The sequence below is a fragment of the Balaenoptera borealis genome, assembly GCF_965194805.1.
Source record: "Balaenoptera borealis genome assembly, chromosome: 5".
Classification (NCBI taxonomy): domain Eukaryota; kingdom Metazoa; phylum Chordata; class Mammalia; order Artiodactyla; family Balaenopteridae; genus Balaenoptera; species Balaenoptera borealis.
This window is the reverse complement of record NC_138862.1, coordinates 61,641,251-61,657,111: the sequence shown is the minus strand read 5'-3', so window position 1 is coordinate 61,657,111 and position 15,861 is coordinate 61,641,251. Positions and strand designations below refer to the sequence as shown.

Here is a 15,861-nt window from a genome sequence, read left to right as displayed (position 1 = left end):
AAATCCCCAATGATTTCCCACATCCTTAGGGTAAACTAAAACTCTCAACAAGACTTTATGCAATGTGGCACTTGCCTAACTCTGTAGCCACTGATCTCATGACCCTTCCCTTTGGTTTCCATGTCTAGTCATACTGGACATCTTTCTGAAGTTGTGAAGTCCAGCCTTCACATGGACTGTTTACCTTGCCTATCGTGATCTTTTAACTCTTTTCCCTCCTACACCAAGCTAACTAAAATTCTTTCAGTCTTAACTAAAGTACAGTTTCCTCTAGTATATCCTCTCTGATTCACTAAGTACATTTGTATTGTTGATTGTAAACAATAGCTAACTTCTCCAACACTGTGTATGATCAGGTCACCCAAGATGGCTGTTCTCTTGCTCTCTGTACATCCCCTACTCTACCAGTCCCTGCCTCACCTACACCCTACTTACCTGACTGACCTTCCCTCTTAATCATCATGCCTAATCAGTAAATGTCTACATACTTGCCCCCAGCCCCAGCTAGTGATTGTTCTAATCTTTACATCAGAACCATCTCCACTATGACAGTTTACCAAAGGGATGTGCCCCTCTGCTGGTTTCCCTGACATCAAATCCCTCTATAACTGGTAACCTCCCTCTCCATCCCCACCTTCCTGTTCCTATCTATACATCTGCCCCACATGGTGGAGTGTCGCTCCAGGAACTTGCTTCAGACGTGTAAGATTCTCCCGTCCATTAAATCATTGATGCCTCTGGGTTCTTTCTTCACTCTTGAGGTTGAGCAACTACAGGGCTGGCAGGCCTGTGGGGTGCAACCCAACAGACTGTAAGCTCCACGAGGGCAGGGATAATACCTGACTTCCTTAGCACTGTACTCTCAGTTCTATATTAAATTGATAAATACTATATATTAATTGATAAATACTATATATGATAAATACTATATATACTATATATATTATATATACAAAATACTGTATTATTTTGCCAGTGCTACAGTATTTTAATGAGTATAACTTTATGTTTTAATGTGATTGGATACATCATCACATTTATTTTGTTTTTAAAATGTAGTTTTGTTACCCCCAAACTGGGTTTGCCTCCTGGTGAGTATCAAGCCAAAAGACACAACCAAGCCAAAGATTGGGAGAAGGAAGGATTTATTACTTGCATCAAGTAAGACGAACATCAGGGATGTTTCCCAAAGCAGTGTCTCCCCAACAGCAAAACTGGGGAATTTTTAAGCTAAGAATACATGCATATACATGAAGGGGTTTGGGGAGTGTATGCATATTCATGAAAGGACTTGAGCAGAGGAGAATTCAGCATAAAATTGGGGCAAAAGTTGACAGAATTCAAGCTTTAGTTGATTGAAGTCATGAGGGTCAGAAAAGGTCAACATCATCATTCCTTAGGTTCCAGCTGATCTGGTGGTTGAGTGCTCCAGGGGAGTCTGAATTCTGCGAAACTGCTCAAGAATATGTTTCAGGCTCATCTTTACCATTGAAATAGAACTGGGGGTCTTTACTACTGATTTATTATCTTTGCTATTGTTACTTCTCTTGCCTGATAATAGTCCTTTGTTTCTGCATTCTTTTGTTACCTTAAGATTATTAATTACTGAGACTTGTTCAAGGGCAAGCACTGTGGCCAGGCTTAGGTCACAAAATGGCTTAGGCCTCTTATGTCAAGAAAGCCATGCTTGGTTCCTTTTTTCCAGGGACCCCCTACCCCATCTGCTTACAGTTTGAATACTTTTGCCCATTTATTTTAACAGATAAGGCATTTTCTCCAGTTCAATGAGAAATATTATGGATATATTTGGAAAGACTTTGAAACTATAGATAAATGTGGGCAGAAAAGACAACTTTATATTTGGCCCTCTGATCCAGAAGCATGGCATATTTCTCCATTATTCAAGTCTACTTTTGATCACTTTGCTTATTTAGAAAAATTGTTTTCTTCATATAGATCCTGCATATTTTTCTTAATTTCTAGAAATTTCATAATTTTGTTGCTATTAAGAGATATTTCTCCCCTTGTATCTTATAATAAATTATTTTAGAGAAATTTTATATTTAAAGAATTTTATTGCAAAGATAATAGAGTTCCCCTTTATCCCACAACCAGTTTCCTTTATTATTAACATCTTACATTAGTGAGGTACATTTGTCACAATGAATGAACTGATACTAATACATTATCATTAACTAAAGCCCATACTTTATTCAGATTTCCTTCACTTTTACTGTTTTTTTTTTCTTTTTTTTTTCTATTCCAGGATACCACATTGTATTCAGTATTGGTTATGATGGTTTCTCAAACTTTCCTTGGTTTTGATGACTTTGAAAGTTTTGAGAATTTTTGGTCAGGTGTTTTGTAGAATGTCCCTCCACTAAGCTTTGTTTAATGTTTTTCTCATCATTGGATTGGGGTAATGTGTTTTGGGGAGGAATACCACAGAGCAAAAGTGGCATTCTCATCACATCTTATCAAGGATATACACTACCAATATGACTCATTCCTATTGATGTTAACCTTGCTCACCGGGCTAGAGGTCATGTTAGTCAGGTTTCTCCACTATCAAGTTACTTTTTTCGGTCTCCCTTTCCATACTCTACTCTTGGGAAGAATCTTCCCTTATATTACTGAGAATTTTTTATATAAGTGAGGGTTGATTTTAGCATTTCTATACTATTTTAAATTATAAAGAGTGGACAGCCACCAAAACATTTACCAGTTACAAAATAATCAATGAGAAATTAGAGCACTCCATAAACAATGCCTAAGGAAATCTTATGTTCTCAAACTCATTTTACAAAAATATACTTACTTGGTTGTGGCTTAGTAGTATTTCTATAATTAGTTTCTGGCGCTACTGAAATTGTGACACCAATATTTTATGATTTTATAAAATAAGAACAGAAATTCAGGGCAAATGCCAGGTTATAAGTCCCATGAAAAACCACTCTGAATAAAATTTGATTTGTTTAGAAGTACTGATCTTGTATATGGCAAAGAGCAGCCTGTCCACTTCCATATCTATTGTGTTTATTGTGGTAGATTACTTGACTCTTCACCAAATATTTTAGTTACTATCTGTATTAGTTATCTATTGCTGCATAAGAAACTACCCACACAACTTAGTGGCTAGTGAGCATTTATTATCTCACAGATTTTGTGGATTAGGAATGTGGACATGGCTTAACTGGGTCCTCTGCCTCAGTCTCACACAAGGCTGCAAACAAGGCATCAGCCAGGGCTGCAGTCATCTCAAGATTCAGCTGAGGGAGAATTGGCTTCCAAGCTCACTCTTTGGTTGCTGGCAGCATTCAGTTCCTTGTGGGCTATTGGATTTACCCAGAAGACTTCAGTTCTGTTCTGACTGTTGACCAGAGGTCACCTTCAGTTCCTAGCCATGTGAACTTCTCCAACAAGACAGCTTGCTTTCAATGAGAGCAACCCAAGAAGGCAAGAGAAAGAATGAGGAAAAGCTAGCAAGAGCTAAAAAGACGGAAATAACAGTCTTGTATAACTTAATTATGGAAGTGATACTCCATCACTTTTGTTGAATTCTATTTATTAGGTGACAGTCACTAAGTCTAGGCCACACGCACGGAGAAGGGATGATACAACAGTGTGAATATCAGAAGGCAGAGACCGTTGGGAACTATATCAGAAGTTGCCTACTACATCATCTCAGTGATATTCCTCTATGGGAAGATTATCCTCATCTTATTGAACAAAGAAATGACATGTGACTTGCTTTGGCTCATGAAATCGAGATAGAAATAACATACTTTATTATGTTTTAAGGCTTTTAAAATCCTGCTATGAAAACTGTTTCAGAGAGCGTGGGACTTCTGGAATGGTGGAGTGAGGAGCTTGGCAAATTCTCTCCCCAAAAAAGAAAACAACAACAACAACAACAACAACAACAACAAAAACCCTGAAAAAAAAATTCCCAACTATGAGAATCAACCAAAGGCATATAGTTAATCAAGAAACATCTACTCAAGAAAAACTACTGAAACTTGGCTAAGAACAGTAGGTATTTATGGCATTTTAGCCTGGGGCTACTCCTACACCTTCCTCCGGGCAGGCAGACCATGAAAATCATCATCTTTACTAGGGAAGTAGACTACTTGAGTCTACTTAATTTGGACAGAGTGGAAAATTCCCACATCCAGGGCATTATCAAAAACAATAGTGAACTTTGTGACAATCAGGAGGGACAATATCACAGGTATCCTTAAGTTGTGAATTAAGTTTAGGGCAACAATAGACTGGCAAACTAGTCAGAAATTTAATGGGGAGAAATTAAGAATGACGCAGATTTCCTCATACTAAACACAAAAGCTGACTCAAAATGAATTATAGACCTAAATACAAGAACCACAAACCATAAAATTTCTAGAAGGAAACATAATAGAGAATCTTCATGACCTTAGGTTAGGCAAAGAGTTCTTGGATGTGACACCAAAGCATAATTTGTAAAAGAAAAAAAATTTGATAAATTGTATTTTGTAAAAATTAAAAAATTTTTGTGCTTCGAAAGACACTTTAAGAAAATGAAAAGACAAGCCACAGACTGGGAGAAAATATCTTCCAATTATATATTTGAGAAAGATTTTATCCAGAATATATAAAGAGCTCTTGAAATTCAAAAAGAAGACAACTAAAAAAACTGGTGAAGGATTGGACAGACATTTCACCAAAGATATGGTTAATAAGCACATGAAAAGATGCTTACCCATATTAGTCATTTGAACTAGAAAATATAAATTAAAACTGCAATGAACTACCACTCCATACCCACTGAAATGGCTATAATAAAAAAGACAAGTAATAATAAGTTTTGGCAAAGAAATGGAGAAAGTGGAACTCTCATATGTTGCTGGTAGGAACGTAAAATGGCTAGTCACTCTGTAAAAGTTTGGCAGTTTCTTAATAAGTTATACATGGATTTATCATACAACCCAGCAAACCTACTCCCAGGTATCTAACCAAGACAAATAAAAACATATGTCCACACAAATACTGTGTGTTGATGTACACAGCAGTTTTACATGTAATAGTAAAAAACCTGAAACAACACAAATTTCCATCAACTGGTGAATGGATTAAAAAAATGCAATATATCCACACAATGGAAAATCATTTAGTAATAAAAGGAAATAAACTGATACATGCTGCAACACAGATGAACCCCAAAAACATGCCAAGTGAAATAAGTCAGACACAGAAGATTACATATTATATCTTTCCATTTATATGGAATGTCCATAAAGGGAAAATTTTTAGACAGAAAGCAGATTAATTTTGCCTAGGGCCAGGAGTAGGAATGGGAATTTGCTGCACATGGGGATGGGAGATGTTCTGGGGGTGATGAAAATGAAATGTTCTAAAACTGGATTGCAGTGATCAGTTGCACAACTCCATAAATTTGCTGAAAGTCATTGAATTGTACACTCAGAATTGGTAGACTTATGGTATGGAAATTATACCTCAATACAGACGTTTTAAAAAAGGAAAAAGTCTGTGTATGGGTCGAGTCTCTTTCTCTGTGTCAAGATGTGCAGTTACGTTCCAGATAAAGCTGTTTCAACAACCTGGGTCCCAAAATGAAGACACATGTGGAGCAAACCTGCAGGCAAGCCATAACGGATGTGAACTAGAAAACAACCTTTGTTGTTGTGAGCCACTGAGATTTAGGCATCATCCTTTATCACAGCATAGCAGAGTCTGTCCTGACCGACACATTTATCTTTCTAAGAAATAAAATGTATTATGACATATTTATGCTAAATTCTTTAATGAAGAATTTCCATTTAAGTAGTAAAATTATTACTAAATGTGTTTCTGTAGTTTCATAACATAACTTTATGGTTTTTTAAATTAAAAATACAAAACTTTTTCATGTTTGGTAATTGCAATCATTGTTGCTTTTGTTGTGGTCATCCATGTACAATGCTTGGTGTCAGTCTATCTCTTGTAAAAATAAAATACAGTGTGTGTGTGTGTGTGTAAAAAAAAAAATACAAAACTTTCTGTAACAATTGAGTGCTTTATGCAACTCTAAATCATATGACAAAATAATTTATACATATTTGCATAATAGCACTTTAGTGATGGGAATATACCTTCACAAAGCTTAGAGTCAGAAAAAAACTTGCTACCTGTATGTTTGTATAATCTATTAAAATGGATTATAATTTTATTTTTATATTCAATGTCAGTTCGTTTTTTAAATAAAGAAACTAGATGATAGTCCTTTCCATCTAAACTTCAGTAACTATCACTTTTGACTTACCAGATAATTTTTTAAATGCATTTTAATTTGTAGTCATTTTAAATTTCTACCAGCAGGTGGAACCCTTTAGATTTATTTTCTCACTTTAACACAGCAATATATAAGCCTTTCTGATTTCATTTTTAAGAATTTTTTTGATTTAATATTTATTTATAGAACAGAACTTAATGATAGTAGGCAAGAATGATCATTCCACATTCCCCAAAAAGTCTCTACATTAATAGAATCCACATCAGCATATTCAATTAAAGTTATAAGTTCACAGATATTTTGTCATAAAACACATGTCACGGGGTAAATGCTTAACATAGACTTTGTACTTCCAAGGGAGAAAAAATATGTACGAGCTAAAATTCAAGAGGTTTTTATCCTCTAGATCAGGGGCTGGCAAACTTTCTGTAAAGGATAAATATTTTAGGCTTTGTGGGCCTTAAGGTCTCTGTCGAAACTAATCAAGCTTGCTATTGTAGCCCCCAAGCAGACGTAGACAGTGAGCAAGGCTGTGTTCCAATAACGTTTTATATACAATAAGTGGGCAGATTTGGTCTTCAGGCCAGTTGCTCTTACAGTTGAGCATCAGAATCACCTACAAGGCTTGTTAAAGCACAGACTGTTAGGCCTCATCTCTAGAGTTCCTGATTAGGCAGGTCTCTAGAGGGGCTCAGGAATCTGTATTTCTAACAGGTTTCCTGGTGACACGGGCGCTGCTAGTCTCAGAAACACTATTTACTCAGAAACCCCTACTAAAGGCTATATTTCATCATTTCTGCTCCCTTGTTTTTGTAACATTTAAAGAGAGCTAAAATAGACTTTTCTTAACATGGGCACTGTAAGATTTCCTAGAGAGATCATTTGGCAAAGATCCCATCAGTTGGATGGTGGGAAGTAAGAGTGACTTATCTGGATCAGTTATCACCATCTATTATAATGATGTGGTATTTTATATTTGAGGATGTTTCTATTGAAAATACATCCTGCAGAGGATCATAGGCTGAAAATTTGCTGATATTAGTATGAGCAGGTGGGAAAAGAAGCACCTACTACTTAGAGGCAAACACTGCTTTAATCTTGACATAATTCCTGTATTTTTAACGCACATTTTTACATAAAGTCATATTACACATTTAATTTTGTAATATGCTTTTTTAAGCTCAGTGATCAGAATAATTTCCCCTTTGTTAATAAAAACTATAAACATTTTTAATGGATGTGTAATATTCCATTACATATATATATATATATATATATATATATATATAAAACCATATTTTAGAACCATTCTCACTACCTCCATAACCATTCCCTCTACCCCCACTCACAATGACTTGGCATTTTACAAGTTCCATGGATCTTGAACTCAACAGTGGGAGAACAGGGGTATAATCCCAAAGTGATTGTGTTTCCAACACTCAGGAGAATGAGGTCTCAAAGTTGAAATAAAATTCAGTTGAGAAGTAAGAGATGAAAGTTATATTTATTGCAAGCTGGCTGTGTGGACTAAGACTCAAACCCAAACTCCTGTCATTTTCTGATACGCCACTACCAGATATGGCACCAATCAGTACAGCCTCTTCTCTGTATGAAAAGAATATTCAGAATTGATGACAGACAAAACTGAGGTTAAAAACATGTCTACACTGTATGAATGTTTTCCAATAATTGGCTTATTGGTGAAAATATTGTACCATGTGTTCAGTTGAGTTGATGGTTAAAGAAAGCCCAAATAGTTGATCCACAAGCTCTCTGTAATCATATCCTTGACAGCTTGACCAAATTTATATAGAAAAACAGCAGCAGACCCAAGTTTCTGTATTTATATTTCTTGCTTGAACTTCATGATGAAAAACATGAAACTGTTCTGAGTTATTTTAAAATTAAACACATTCGTCCTTGGAATTGGAAAATGCTAATGATTTCCTATGCCCATATGCTGAATAAAATTAAAAGTAAACAGAGCTAGCATATTTTGGGAATTGCTACTATAGTCATCAAACCAATTAAAAACTCATTTCAAGGTGGATATTATAGCAGTATTTGTTGTTATTTATATGTCTGGAGACACTTATGTAGTGGTATATTATCCTACATGTATTAATATAAAAAGAACCAAGAAATCTTATCCATTTCATAAATGCCAAAATTGGTTCTTAAAGCCTAAAATTTTCAGAATTAACACCGTAAGGAAGAAGTCCTTTCTGCATTATCATAAGTTTAACATTTTTCAAATAAAATTAGATGTATGGTCATAAAGTATAATACATTAAGAATAATAACGTTTGACTGTCTGACTCATACCTATATGAGTCTTCATTTACTTGACCACATTGCCATAGCATAGTCGTAAATTAAAAGGCTTTTAAAGAATTAATAGTAGTTTGTCCTAGACTATAGCATAGTTTACTATTTCTAACATATTTATCAATTTAGAAAGAGAAAAAATTAAATGCTGTTGTTACAACATTATCCTTATTATGCTGAATATTATCCTAAAAGATTTTATAGAATAAGACTTTTTCCAGAAAGCTCCTTGGCCAGTTAAGATTTTTCCCATAGTCAATAATTGTTCTTATATATATATATAAGAATTTTGTCTTTTCAACCACAGGAGAAACATATAGAGACAGAGAAAATGGTGTACATTGTTCTTTATACCTTTAAGTGTTACACACTTCTTTAGTTTTGAGCCATACCTTATACCTGGGAAAATCTCACTCTACATTTTAGTTATCTTTACACATACTCCCCCTTTTCCTTGAAAACATGTTACACAGAGTACCAAAAGAAAGTATTATTTAAATAAAATCAAGGTAAAATTATTAAATAGCATGTGGGAGGCAAATTGCAATATTGGCTATCATGCTTACAAATGCCCCACGCATACTAATGGTGGCCACTCTTGCCCTGAGCCGTAAGGAGTAAAGGCTATGAAAAGCTTCTTTGTAGTCTCAACCATCTCTAGGATACTCTAACAGCTACACTGACATTCCCACCTCATAAAGCCAAGATCCTTCCCCAGAGGAAGTCTAGCTCTTGGCTACTGGGTTTTGGCTCAAGTCATACCTGAAACTCCATGTGCACTTCCTGATCCTGTCAAATATCTATGTTGTCCTGCATTTTCTACAGCTCCCCATGAGTGTTGCTTACATTAAGGAAAGGTATGAGAAAGTCTCAGCTACTAATAGATTTGCCCTTCCAATAGATGCCTGGGACTCCTTTCCCTACCAGGTTTGAAACCATTACATTGAATTTACCAGCCATACTCAAAGCCTAGAGCACCAAGGATTAAGATTTTTGTATATGTAGTTACACAGGGAGATACATTTTTCCTTATTGGAGTTTTTTGTTTTATCAATCTTTTGACTTGTTTGCGGTCTCTGTGTCTTGGGCTTTAAGGGAAACACCTCTTTGCTGGAGGGAAGTCTGTGGCACTTTGAGTGCCGGTCACGCCCACAACCCCATTCTAGTTAAAGCTACCACATCTAAAGACATATTTTGAAGAAATCTGCCTGTGTCCGCTCTCACTATGTGAAAAAGAACTTCTAAATCTCAGTGGCATTTACTTAGCTCATTCATCAGTGATTTGACTAGAGGCTGGCTGATCTAGAATGGGCTGATGGGAGTAACCCAGCTGGGGCACTTATGATCTGCATGTCTCTCATTCTTTTCCTGGGTCCAGCAAGCTGGCTAGGCCTATTCTTCCTGTGGTAATGGCAGAAGTGCACAAAGATTAAAAAAAAAAAAAAAAAAAAAAAAAAGCAAGTCCTCTTGACCTAGGCTGACCACTGACATACTTCCACTTCTGCCTCAATCTACTGGCTAAAATAATTCACATGGAGTTGTAAGAAACTGTACTTCCTAACTCTTTCTCTCTGCTAGGGATTTTCCCCTTTATTCCCCTCTTAGTTCATGTTAGGATGGCAATATAGTCAGCATATGCTTATCTCTACTTTGAGATCACATCTCTGCATAAAGACCCACTCAGTTAGTAGGCAGATTAAAAAAAAAAAAAAATGTTCCTGGCTTCACCTCCACAGCTAGAAAATTAGTCCTTAATCTAATTAAATGATGTAAGTGTTTTTGGGCTCACACATTTTTTAAAGTTATATTAAAAATTTGTCCCAGTTACTATGAGTTTTGTAGCTATTATTCAGGTAGTACAACACTTTTATATTAGAATCCCTCCCTCCCTCGTCTCTACAACTAGATTCTTGCTCACCATTCAGGACACAGTTCAAATCCCCCTTTGCCATGAAGTTTCACTAGGCTAACAATTCCATATTAAGTACTCCCTTCTTTGATTTCCCAGAGCATTTATTACCAATATGCTTACTGCTGTTTTCATGTTGGTTATGGTACCCCCTGCCACACACTTACAAAGCCTGGTGGAAGAGGTACCCCAAGGGAGCAGTGTCCTTCATCACAGACCACTCTTCCTCTCCCCAACCCCAACAAACAGTTTATCTACCCACTGGCCATTGCTGGGCAAGAAAAGCTCAGCAAAATTAGTTAAGTTGAACAGATTCTCTCTCAGGAATTTGAACCTGAACTCTAGAAGAGAGGACAGCAGAGAGGAAGACAGAGAAAAAAAATATACCTAGCAAGTAGTCATATCACACTAATGGAAGAGCATTTGTGCAGGGGTCCTACTAGCTGCCTCGAATCCAGAAAAAGTTTCCAGCATTTCACCTTCCTATATTGCCATGGCATGGATTTTTATCCTGGAGTTCCATGAGATGTCACCTCTCTTTTTATCACACAAATTCTAATGAAAACCCCCAGGGAGGCTTTTTTGACTGGACATGAAAATAACTGACTAAAACACTATCCATTTATTATATGCTGTCTTGCATCTTTCATTGCAAGCTGCATGTGTGCCTTTCTAGTTACTGAGACCATCAGCTCTTTGAAGGTAGAGGTATTATGTATCTTCCCCAAGGAGCTGGCACAGTGTTCACATACTGAGATCCTCAGGGAGAACATATTAAATTGGAGTGACATCTAATCCCGATATTCTTTCTAAAACTAATTTTAAAATTATCCCAAATGTATTTGTTATACGCTATTTTCAATAATGACAGCTGAATTCTTTCTTTCAGATGTGGGGTGTCCTATACGACTTCTTCCCAGATAGCAGAAAGAACAGTTTATCTAATCTATTGTTTTCTCCTGCATTTAATTTACCTCCATTAGAAATGAAGAATCAACCAGCAACCTTCTTAAACCACTACTGTGTATTCACAGCACTGAATGTCTGCTGGAAAAACTTTTCATTTCTCAGTTCTCTGCACAAATAAAAATCATACCTGGAGGTGAAAAAATAACTATGGAGAGGCAGAGTGACAAATGAAGGTGGGCCAGAAAATATCAGCTATGTATACTGTCAGCTGTTTGAATGCCCCACCACCAACCACACACACCCACCTTGGGGCATAGAAGCAGGGGAGGTGGGATATTATCTCTCAGGCTTCAGCTCCACACTGCATTCTGACAGCACACTAGAGGCTCATTATATATAAGTATACAGAGTAACTCTACAAGGCTGAAGTTTTTCTCAAGTCTGTGATGTTTTGACATTTCAAACTATTAATCTTTAATAGAAAAGATAAATCAAAGATAGGGTACCTTGGAAGTATTTTACTTAGCAATATTCTTAAATTACATCTCATAACTTTGATCCTTCCTTGGAAGTCTATACTTGAATCTGAAACTTTTACAAAATTTTAAAGCTTCAACTTTAACTTTAAAGGTACCAATAAAGATGCAAGAAAGGCAATAATATATTTTTTAAAATGTATGCAGGATCAAATTAGTTGTACTATATTTTTCTAATTAAGAAAAAACTGCATAAATATTCTTCCTAATACCAAAGACTATTGTGTGTCCTTTCATTAGAATTAAGTCCCTGTATCAGCCACCACTGCATTTCTTTGAAAGCCATGCTAATTCTCACATTTTATGAAAGGATTGGGAGAAACTGTCTTTTTCTACCAATTTCTCCTAAAACATGATTTACTTTCTTGCAGCTTTCATTTCCAGAAAAACAAATATTGCTTCCTTCTATGTAAGAAATGCTGTAAATCTCAATTTTTTCCACCATTGGAAAATATTATCTAATCTTTTCATACTCTAAATAAAAATTCAGCTGTTAGTATTCAAGAATTCTAAAATATAATTTTTCTAGTCTGTGTGTCCATGGTAGTAGACAAGATTAATCTCCATGCAGAATATAAAATAGAGCAATTGGAGATGTGATCTAGTACATACAGCTCCCCAAACTCCTCTCTGCCATATGGAGACCCACTGATTCTCTACTTTTAATCCAGAGGGGCCTAGATAAGCCTGAGGCTTGTGTCAGTCAATGGAACTCTCCCAATGGGAAACCCCCAGGACTTTACAGAAATATGCATTCAGTGGTTTTGGTTATTACGTTTTTCAGTATCCATCTTACCTGCCATCCATTATGTAACAGGCGTTTGGGTTGGATCGATACAACTCCAGAAGTGGGTCCTGATTAATATAAGCCAATCAATAGAGTTTCTAAATCTCTTGCTCTAGATATTGGTTCCAGAATGGGCGATGACTTTAGTTGGTCCTCACAGAATGAAATTCAACATTTTTGTCCAATAATTGAGGGAAAAGATTTACTTACTCTGATGACGTGGCATCTGTAAGGCCTAGGACCACTATAACTACAGCTAACACACAAAGATGGACTAAGAGAATCCCAGAGAGTTTGATCAAACCACATCCAAAACTGTACTACATCTGGACTTTTGTTATGTGGGCCAGTACATTTATTATTTAAACCAGTTTGTGCTGAAGATCATGTATGCCTGAAGTTCTCATTACCATCTTTGCCATTACACAGAGATAGCCCACCTGAGAATAAAGTCAAAGCGAAGAAAAAAATCCAGGAAAGAACAGGAGAGACTGTTTTCTGGTAAGAGCAATGAGGTACTATCTTCATATGGAAGCTAATATAGTATAATTTATCATTTAAAATAATTTGAGTTGGGTTTCTTCTACTTGCAAATGTAGACTCCTGACTAATTCAGTAGTGTTTGTTTTGCACAATTTAGTGGCTCCAAGACTGGATTATTCCTCCATTGAAAAGGCCATTATAAGAACCAGATTTGGAAACAAAACAGAAATAATGCAAATATCATGATCTTTAAGAACTAAGTTGAATATTAATATGACCATTGGTCAGAAAACCTTAATTTACTATTCAGGCAAAAGAACCAATTTGCTACTTTAAAGGACAGTACTGACTAAAATTTACCAAAAAAGTTCAGAAATGGTTTAGATAATTTCATCACCCTCTCAATAGCTGGTTAGGTGCCCATTCTACATGCCCCCATTGGAGGATTATTATCTATTTTATACTACAGTTTCCAAAGTAGGTTTAAGGCTTCCTCTCCTTCCAACACCATCATGAATAAAGAAAGATTATGTGGATCAAGGCCAAGAGCACTGGTGGGCTCCAGTGCTAAGGGCTGAAACTTCCCACATGACACAAGAGGTTTGACATCCCTATGGCTTCATTCTTTCCTCTGCAGTTACTGTTTTGGAAATCTCTCTTTGGGTGTGGTTTTTATCCTTTTCTGGACTTTTCTCTTCTCCCATGCATCTGTTATTGTTAGAGGGGCTTTGGCCCCTTCTTTCCAAGACTTTTTCCACCCCCATCACCCTTAGGCTCTGACAAATGGGCAGAACACTGGGGGGAATCAGACAAGCAGGCCATAAGTTTGATGGTTAACATAGAGATTGAAAAAGAGGATAGCTGTATTAGATGATATTTCAACCAGTCTACCAAAAAAAGAAAAATCTCAAGAGTCAATTCTGTCCCACAATAAAGGATACCTCAACTGTAACATAGATGTCAATCATAGTAAACTATTTGACACTCCTTGAATTCACTATGCTTTTAACCTTGCTAAGCCTCAATTCTTCATCTGTATTACTGGAGATAATAATTGTACTTAACTCATAAAACTATTAGAAAAATCAACTGTACATACAGTTCTTAGGTTTATAGTAAGTATTTAATAAATGTTAGGCATTAAAACATACCTCCACCATGCCCCTTATTAGATTGTAACAGAATTTACATGTTTCTTTTAGTAGACTGTGTGATTAGTGATGAGTAGGGACCATGACTAATTTGTATTTATGTGTGCAATATTTAGCAAAATTAGGAAGTTCTCAATAAACATATGTTCAGTACATAAATAACTGAATGTTTAGAGTTCAAACTTCTATTACCCTTGGGGGAGAATGAGAAAAAGACTTTTCCTACAGTATTTAAGCCATATATAAATCATATTTAAATCATCATATATAAATGCAAATAACAATGCACAATGCAATAATTTTCAAGGTTTATTCTTTGCATTCCTACCAAATTCAAATTTTATATTATCTCTAAATTTGAAGTATAGGTAATATTGACAACAAGGAAAGCAAGCACTGATTCAGTATGTACAGATTAAAGTAAATCAAGGTGTTCAAAATGAGAATCAGGAAATAGGTCTAAATGGTTTTCCTTCCCTTTCCCTTGGTCTTCTGCTCCTCTAGGAAGGTACTCAAATTTACTTCAGACATATGTACCACTTCTCTTACACTGCTGATAATGGGAAGCACTAAAATGCCTGAGGAGTGACAGGAAATAAAAGAGCTAGCAAGGGTTGTGATTATATGCTCGTAGATCTTTTGTTTATAAGGAACCACTCCTTTGCTTGTCCCTCAAATCTAAATCATCTCAATTTCCGGAAAATATAACCACCTATTCCAAGTGTTTAGTTCTTATATGCTTTCAACAGTACTAGCCTTTCAGTCAAACCCTTGAACATTTTTAAAGCACTTGGTTCCAAAGCCAGCCTTCTGCCCCATAGTGAGCTTATCAGTACTGGCCATAATGACAGATGTGTATGGATCCAAAGAAAAATTTTCATTCAAAATGACAGTACTGCAGTCTCACAATTTTGAACATTATTTGCAAAGTGTATAGCCTATGAAGGCTTGAAGGAAATGGTAAGATTAGAAGGCAAGGAAAACATTTTTCATGATGACTTGTTAAAAAACTGGGGGAAAAAAGCCTTACATTTTTGGGGGGTTTATGATCTCTAAATAGGCCAAGAAAATCAAGTTAACATAATATACTTGTATATTCTTGAACAACCACATTTATTGTATATCTTTAAAAGGCGCTGAAAATAGGCATTTTTTTTTTTTCAAAATACCAGTTCAGTCTTCTAACTTAAAAGTTTATTGTCATTTTCCCCTGTGGCTTCTGTCCTTTCCAATGATTTTTATGAGGACAGTTGTTTAAATTTTAATCTCAGAAAGGCATCCTGTTTTGAAACTTAAAATGTCCTTGGCATTTAGAATATCATTTAGGTGCATTTCGTAAACCTGGAAACATTAAAATTCTAAGATGTTGAAGAAACACTGGAGTTACTAAAAGAGGTTTTAAACAAATCTTCTCGGAGATTTAATACACGGCATATTAATTTCCTGCACAAATAGTTTAGGGATGCACGATTTGAAAAAAAGAAACCAAT

At 35.8% G+C, this 15,861-nt stretch overlaps 1 long non-coding RNA gene across 10 annotated transcripts in view; it reads right to left on the bottom strand.

Moving 5' to 3' along the window:
* The window catches only part of LOC309630049, a 384,028-nt gene that overhangs the window by 360,825 nt on the left and 7,342 nt on the right, over positions 1–15,861 (bottom strand). The window lies entirely within an intron of this gene.